Genomic DNA, 8,748 nt, shown 5'->3' with positions numbered 1-8,748 from the left:
AACCATGTTCTGGGCTATGTCAAATGCAGCGTGGCCAGCAGGTTGAGGAGGTGATTCTGCTCCTCTTCACCGCTCTCGTGAGACTCTCTCTTGAATACTGCATCCAGCTCTGGGATCCCCAGCACAGAAAGGACATTGATCTGTTGGAGCGATTCCAGAGGAGGGCCACCAAGATGATTAGAGCTACAGAGCACCTCCCCTATGAGAAAAGGCTGACAGAATTGGGATTGTTCATCCTGGAGAAGAGAAGGCTGTGGGGTTTCCTGATTGTGGCCTTCCAGTACCTGAAAGGAGCCTACAAGAAAGACGGAGAGGCATTTGTAAAAGGATGTGTAGTGACTGGACAAGATGGAACGGGTTAAAACTGAAGGAGGGAAGATTTAGGTTAGCTATTAGGAAGCAGTGTTTTTACCCAGAGGGTAGTGAGGCACTGGAACAGATTTCCAGAGAATTTATGGGTGCCCCATTTCTGGAAATGTTCAAGGACAGGTTGGATGGGTCTTTGAGCAACCTGGTCTAGTGAAAGGTGTCCCTGTCCATGGCAGGGGGGGTTGGAATGAGGTGACGTTTAAGGTCCCTTCCAACCAAACCATTTATAATTCTATGATAACAGTCAGCAGAATTGAATCACCTGCTTTAGCTGAATCTCCAGTCAGCTCATTCCCTAGGAGGGTCTGGAGGAATTTGCACCTATTTTTTTTAGTAGTTTAATTAATTTGAACATTCAGAATTTGGTCAGATGATTGGGTAACTTAGGAAGGCTGTATTAATGATGTTAAATAATTCTGAGAGACCCCTGCTTGGTGTCCTTATATGCTTAGAGCCACATCTAGCATCACAAGCATCTGGGAAGATGCCTTCCCTAAGTTTGGCTGGCAGGAGCTTTGTCTTGAATCTGAAGGTAGTGGAGCTTCTATAGATGACTTTTGGATGTTTCATTATTTTCTCACCGTGGGCATTAAGCTCTTGTTTGTTGTCTGTAAAAATTCAGTTTATGTATTCATCTAAGAAGTGTAAAACTTCTGCATAAATCAAGTAACAGGGCTCTGTATAGGTGTGTCTGCAGGAAATTACAATGATCCATGACTGTGGTTACCAAGTTTTAGACACTCATACATCACTGTGAAGCTTTAGATTTACTTGTATCCTACCATGAAAGTCATAAAAGAAATGAAGAATGTGTACATTTTGCTTTTTAGTAAGCTGTAGATCAGCAGGGATATGAAGGCCAAACTCTAAATATAGATAATGTAGTTTGTTTAAGATCTGTAAATATAGTATGAAATTGGAGTTTTCTTTCTGTCTTTTGTTTATTCGCTTACCTTTTTATTAGTTGTCTGCTTTCTACCCCCATTTCATTCTTCTTTATTACCCTACTCAACATTGCAAGAGATTGCTGCATAGATAAATAGACCCAAATTGCTGTGAGTAAGAAAGGACACTCATTCAAATGTTCCTGTTAATATTCTCAGAGAGCAAAGAAAAGTGACTTCCTGAAACCAATTTCTTTGGGTTTTTTTTGACATTTTGTATAAAAAAACAGTATTGAATTATCTTTAATACTAAGGGCTCAGTCTTTAACTTAGCTGTGGTGTGTGGGGAGGAAGACATTTGAAAGTATTTATTGCCTGAGAGAAAAGAAAAATAGGAAAAGTGGGGATCTAGTGCAAGAGTAGAAAACATGAATCATCGTGGTTTGGTTTTTATTTTCCTCAATCTAGTATGAAATAAGAGCAACCAGACAGTCTTATTGTTAGAGTCCTTGTATTAAATTCTTCTGAGTGCCAGGATTCTAGGTAGTTCTATAAAAATTACTATGGCTTGAAGAATGTGTAGAAACAGTCCATGAGTATCTATGTATCTCATTTGACACAGGATAGAAAGCTATCCCAGAATGGCTTCACATCAATTACTGCTATTGAGACATTGTGGCAGTTAAGAAACATGCATTCAAAAAATGGGCTTGTCGTTATAACAAAATATTGTCCATTGTCATTACTTTCAATACTCAATAAAATATGTTAAAATTATGATTTTTTTTTCTGTTGAAGGTGGCATTTGACAAATTATGCAACTGATCTTTTTGTGGTGATTGTTTTGTAAAAATAAGTCTTCCAATTGTATACAAGCTACTTCACCTTGCGTGCCTCCTTCCGATATATTTTAATTTAGGTATAACTAGGGATAAAAGCTTGACTACATAAACTCTAATTGATTGATGCATGAATTTATATTCCTGGATCACAGAGCAGTTAATTGCTAAACCCAGAGGTCCTGCCTAATTTGAACCTGAGGGTCTAAAACATGTTGTGACAGCAAGCCCTGCCCTCTGCTGTGCCTCAGTGTGTGGCTGGAGCCGTCAGGTGTACAGACACTGTTCAGCCTGTTGGAGACCCTCCATAAAGATGTATACTCTAACCAGAAAAAAAAAAAAAGTAAATTTTTCATTCACTGTGGAAGAAACCTAAGAAAAGAGGCAAGTTCTGACTTGTCTGAAATAATTTTTTTTCTGTGAAATATACAGCATACTTGGTGCTTCAGTAGCTTGGGTAATAAATACTTTTCCACTTTAACTATTTATTTAGGTATTTATTTTTAAATACTGCATAAAATCATCTTTTATGACACCAATACTACTGCCTACGAGCTTGATGGAAGGAATACTGTCATGGTATCATAGTACAAGAACTGCTTTAATAATGCTTGATTCAGAAGCCTGTGTGATTAAAGTGCTGATAAAATGATGTTAGTGGTACAAGCCTGGTTTTGGGATTCCTAGAGGAGTGGAGCCCATTCTGCAAAGTGATTGTTTTCATGAGGAGACCTCACGTTTGACAAAATGGATGCTCCTGTGAAACTCTGCTGCACCTGGGGAAAAATGGAGCTTTGCTGTACTGAGCTCCATCAAAAGACTACCTGGTGCTTTTCACCAGTACGTTTAATTTAAAATAAAATGTCTGTTATAAATGTTTATTCATCTCTACTTTTAACCACCAGAAGAGGAATCCAGAGGAGAACATTAAGAGTCTGATTAAATTTTGGAGATGCAGAGGTAGGACTCAACCAAACAATTCTAATTTTTGTGCTATGGTACTGTACCTTGTTTAGTTTGCAAGGTTCCTTTCCTGATAGACTGTAACAGCTGCCAAAGCACACCTTTAATGAATAAGGACTGTTTTACCCTTGACTAAATGATTCTTACTTTGTTCTCCCTTGAGATGCATCCTTTCATGTAAAAGAGGTTTAGACAGTAGAATGAAAAACATCAGACTATAAACTTTACATGCTAAGAGGAATTTAAATTTCAGGGTCAACTGTTGTGCTAGTATTATGGTTGATGGAAAATTACACTTGAGCCTGCTCACTGCAGAAGTGGTTTTTGACTAAACAGAACTTTTGTATGAAAATAGGTGCTTTCCCCAGGAGGAGAGACTGACCTACAAAGGACAACTACAGATTAAAGCACACAAATTTTCCTAGAAAAACCACAGCATTGTTTCCAAACTTTGACCAAAATACTTGGATTTTTATATTCTCTTCATCCTCGTATATAATCCAACATTTTATTTATGGCTATCACCTACAAACTGAATTCATAGATTTACTGGGAAACTTAAGAATGAAATATAAGCAGGCATATACATCATCAGAAACTGGGTAGCAATGAATTTAGTCAGAAGGGACTCCTGTGCACAGTATTTCCTGCATTGCTCAGAGAGGCTGTTGGAGGGTATATCAGATTTGATAGTGAAAGTCTGGAAATGCTCTGAGTGATGAAGCTATCCATCATGAGGATTAACTCCTGGGTATCAGTCTGACTTAGTAAATGGCTCCAGCCTATGAAACTTGTTTCTGCAGGAGCTTGCTTCTGTACAAATGTATAGGGAAGTCAGCTCAACCTTTCCTGGTATCTGAGGGCTTGTTCATCTTGTTAGATGAGCCATTTGAATATGGAAATGAGGCTATGCTTAGGCTCATAGTTTTTTTGCCTAATCTGCTTTCCCATCAGAGATTTTTCTGGGAAGTTTTTTCACTCTTCTTGAAATCAACCCTGTCCTTCTGGCACTTTTGTAGAAAAGGAAGCAAAAAATTCCCGTGTGTCTCTACAAATAGCAGGAATTTTTCACCTCAGGAAAAATTGTAGTAATGACTTTGGAGATATCAAAATTGAAAGCTGACATTATGCTTAATGTTACTCAGGAATCATGGAATGGCACTGTTGGTGTGGTAAAGATAAGTGAAACTGGCTATTTTCTGTAATGGCCCCCTTTGCAATTTAAAATTAATAAGGAATATTTAATCCTTACTGAATTAAACGCTTCAATATTTTTCAGGGAAAAAAAATAAAAGCAGGTGTTGTTTGTCTGTTGTGTACAACTTAAAACTGAAAAGTTACAGACCAGAGAATCATTCTAGTTGGCAGTAAGTGATATTTATCTGCCTCTGAGAGGCAGATTAATCTAGATGATTTCATGGGCTCTCTTTTAGTTCTTCATGTTCACAGTTCCTAGATGCTCACAGCAAGAGAACATTCAATCATTTGAAGCTAAATAAAAAATACACATGATTTTTTTGCAAAGGTTAAATAATTAACCTGTATCAGGCATTTCCCCAAGATATTATTGCAGACAGATTGTAAACAGGAGCCCACAGTCTTAAACTTCAATATGTCTCTTCACAATATTTACAGTTGCATTAGAAGTGGGAATTATAGAAGGAATATAAACATTCATACTTCCACTTGTTCATAAAATGGGAAGATGAAATTGGTTAGTTTTAAATTTTCATAGTTTAGAAAACCATACATCATTCTATATGAGACAAAGGTCTGTGTGCCAAATTCTGTGCTCTTTAACTGAGTGATCGCTTTTGCCTGACAAAGGCCTGTGGAATTCAGCCCAGTTATGTTATGCCTTTTTTTATGTGAATCTTTCTTCATGCAGTGCTGTGTGCTGCAAATTAGGATGCGGTAGTATGACAATGCAAGTCCTAAAAAGATTCATCTGTTTTCATGGGTAGGAAATGATATCTCTCTCCCATCATTAACCAGCAAACGTTGCTCCCATTCAGTATTCTGTTTACCACTGAAGAATTTGACACATCTTTAAACGTTTTATTGTTTTGAGTTTAAAAGATTCTGTGTTGCTGACAGAGCAGTTGCACAGCTGGCTGGCCGACTGTACTTAAAGCACTAATGGAGTTGGAGCGCAGCTGTGGTGAAGTAAATAATGAAAAAATCCTAACTTTTAAGGTTAGTCTGGCTTGTGATAGAATGAAGAACATGTTCCCATAAGTTTAGGTGGACAGATTTGTATTACTGTGATAGTAAAACAGTACTAGAGTTCATGGAAGATGAACTAAAAAATTTTTTCTGTGACGAAAAATCTGTTCAGAATGTTGCTGATTTGCACTGTTGGAATGAGCACACTTATGGATGACTTGATATTCACAGCACATCTAAATACTGCATACACTGAGCACCAAATTCCACTGAAGACATCGGTGCATTGCTTCTTGAGGAGACTCTTTGCATTAAGGAAAATACATGCTGCTGAGAGAAGGGTTTTGAGGTGTGGTCTTCATTTAGGGGAATGGTCTGGGGTTACATCCGGTCTTACTTCATCAGAGAGTCTCAATTTTACTCCTCTTCGTCAGTGACCTCTGGTGAACTTCTGAACTTTCCATTGTTTCGTGTTCTATTTGCTGAAACTTGAAGAAAGCCTTGGCTTCAGACCTATTTTACCTATTCAAATGTCTACCTTAGCCCATTTGGCTATAATTTATTATCTCTGAGCTCTTTGTATAATGTTCTTGTGGGTTTAGGTCTGCCAAATTTGTACAGAACAAGATTTCCTTTGAGTAAGGTAAAAAATGAGGGGGCAAGAAAAGTTGAGGGGAAAAAGTATAGAGAAACCATGTGGGCAAAGAATAGATTTTCAGCCCAGAGCTTATTGTAAATTAAAAAAAGGAGTCAGTTGTTTCTTAATATACTATGACAGAATATACAATCTGGTTTAGGCTTAAATAACTTTATGACTTCTGAAGTGTGGAATGATTTTGGTGATTTTAATGTGTTGCCAGTGTTGAAGCTAATTTAATTGGTATAATCCTTTTAAATCCATGAGGGCTATTCCATCAGCTTACTGACTATTCCATGAATCAGTCAGGGAATGTGTGAAAACCTAGATTTTGGAACAAAGAAAAGTTCCCTCTGCAATTTCAGAAATGCTCCTCAGGTCTTGGGAACTGTTCTTGAGTCTAAACAAAGTACTTTTGCTTTTTTCCAATATCATATCTTACTTGTATTTCTTTTTTTAATTATGTGATGACTTAAAAGGAATAGAAAGGCAGGGAAAGTCTGTTGCAAGGGTGACATATGCCTCATTGTGCAGATGTTGATATACCACCAAAATCTGGTTAGAAAGCACAGAAGTGCCCTGGAGGTCTCTAAACAGGTAATAATGTAGGTATTTTCAAAGTGGAGAAAAAGCAGAAGTTTGTGTTGCTCTTTTAAGCTCCTGTAGGGGTACTGCAGCAGGAGAAAAAAATGGCTCAGCTTCAGTGGTTATTAGCCCAGAGAGAGCTGTCAACCACCTTGACTCCCTTGAACTGCTCGCTGCAGATCCTATTACAATAGTTGCCAGTGTTGTTGCCTATACTTTGGGGACCCAAACAGATTTGGCTTGAAATTAATTTATAGAGTTGCACAATACTTTTTTTTTCAGAAATATTTTCTTCTTCTGATTTGGGGTTGGTTGAGAGGAAAGAGGAAAACAGTGTGTGCATACGAATATTGGGATGCAAAGGTCTCCACAAAACCATGCCCAGCAAAAGTTTCTGTGGCTTTCTGTCTGTCACATTGCCTTGCCTTGCTCTACCAATATAAAATGAAATTATCTTTCCCAAATAGAGCAACTGGTGTGAGCTGAGGAGTGTGGTGAGAGCAGAGTGAGCCAAACAGCAGAGCAGAAGGAAGCTTCAAGAAGGTCAGGAAAATTGTTTGAAGAAAGGAGAAATCAAAGAGTACCTCAAGGGCTGGAATATACTTTACCTATTCTATTAAACATCTTGGCTTCCAGCTGCCTGATTTCTCACCAATAACACAAAATCCCATGCTGTCATTTAAGACTGGAGACCCACCAAGAGCCTCTTTTCCTCAGCCTGTTCAGGCACCCGTCCTTTCACCCATGGCTTCCGAGCATGATAGGCTTGGAAATGCTTCTCTTCCCATTGGAATGTGGAACATGTGGCTCTGGATCCCAATTTTGAAACCTGCTGAAAGAGAAATGCAATAGAACAGAGACTAGTTTTGGTAGCTGACATTGCAGAAGAAATAAAGGACTTGTCATTTGTTATTAGCTATTGTAATTTAAAAAATTACCTGTAGCAATCATCAGAACTCTGGTCTTCCGGCTAGAATAGAAGACCTTTTGGCCTTTCATAAGAGAACACCTTTGTGACGGACTTGGTTCATTTGTCTATACCTGTGCTATGTTCAGTAGTGTTTATAAAGCACTGGGATTCTGGGATGAACATGGTCAGACAAAAATTATAAGTACTTCTGAGAGAGCCAAGCATTTCCTTTTGAAATGGATGATGGTCAGTGCTTTGAAGTCCCTTAGAACCTGACTAGGATGAATATCATCGTCATTAGAGTGTAAAGTACCTCTGAAAAGTGCAGCAAGGAACCACCCCAACTTAAACTGAGGTTTTCTAAGCTCCCATTGTGAACATATCAGAAGGTAGAATGACTTAACAGTACAGCACTTCTCTGCCTGACTTTGGAGGAGAGGTGGTAACCAAAGTGTAGCTAGTGCCTGTATGTACTTTCAAATACAAATACTTGGTCTTCATGTGTCTTACTTGCTAATACTTAGTAAACAACATGTATATCTTTAAAGAACTGGGTTCATCTCTTGTTTCTATTGATCACTGACCTATTGACCTATTGACCTATTGACCACTATTGGCAAATAAGGGTTTTCTTGTAGACATATGCAGTTAAAAATAATAAAATTCACAGCATTGCACAGTACCTGATGCCATATAGTTTCACTGTTAGAGTATATTAGTACTGATAATTCAGTGTTATTAGCTCCACTTATACAAAGATTTGTTAGTACTAAGAAGCAATAATTAAAGTAAGTACTCAATACCTGAAATATTTTCATTAGGAGAGAAGTAGGAAAATGTATCATTACTGTAGATGCTAAGAGGTTAATACTTGTAGTAGGAAGGCTCTGCACACCTTTCTGAGAAGAAAGGGAAAATTTGTCCCTAGAGGGATCAGGAAAACTCTCTAATAAATCTATTCTTTAAATTTGCCAATGGCTTTGCATAGTAAATGAAGTTAAATCAGTAAGAATATTCCTGCTATTCAGGTGAAATAAAGCTCATAACATAACCAGTGTTTGACGTATTGCTGGCTGAAAAATGTCCAAGAGATTTAGACCCATCTTCTGATACGTATTAGGATTTAATAGGTTTTTCCTAAGTATCTTTTTCTAGTTCATTATTTTAAAAATGTGCTCTTTTCAACAACAACAACAACAAAATTATAAGGAGCATTTGTTTTGCATAAAAACATAAAGTTAGAAGAACCACCTTTCATACAGAATTTAATAATTATTCCAGAAGTGCATGAATCCCTTTACAAATAAATGCTTAAAATTCAAAGTTAATTATATACTCTTGTGTTTTATAATATAACTGGTTAACATCTTAATTTTTGAGAAGGGCAAGAAGGAG

At 37.5% G+C, this 8,748-nt stretch overlaps 1 long non-coding RNA gene across 5 annotated transcripts in view; it reads right to left on the bottom strand.

Moving 5' to 3' along the window:
• Positions 1-308: 308 nt before the first annotated feature.
• LOC126651853 (uncharacterized) overlaps positions 309-8,748 on the bottom strand; it is a 73,602-nt gene continuing 65,162 nt past the window's right edge. For all 5 annotated transcript variants that reach the window (XR_007631797.1, XR_007631798.1, XR_007631795.1 and 2 more), the window contains one exon: positions 309-7,272. This is a non-coding gene — a long non-coding RNA (uncharacterized LOC126651853). The remainder of the gene's footprint in view (positions 7,273-8,748) is intronic.

Source organism: Myiozetetes cayanensis, unplaced genomic scaffold (assembly GCF_022539395.1).
Source record: "Myiozetetes cayanensis isolate MyiCay16 unplaced genomic scaffold, myiCay2020 scf7, whole genome shotgun sequence".
Taxonomy (NCBI): domain Eukaryota; kingdom Metazoa; phylum Chordata; class Aves; order Passeriformes; family Tyrannidae; genus Myiozetetes; species Myiozetetes cayanensis.
Note: the sequence above shows the minus strand (reverse complement) of the source record. Positions and strands in the feature narration are given on the sequence as shown.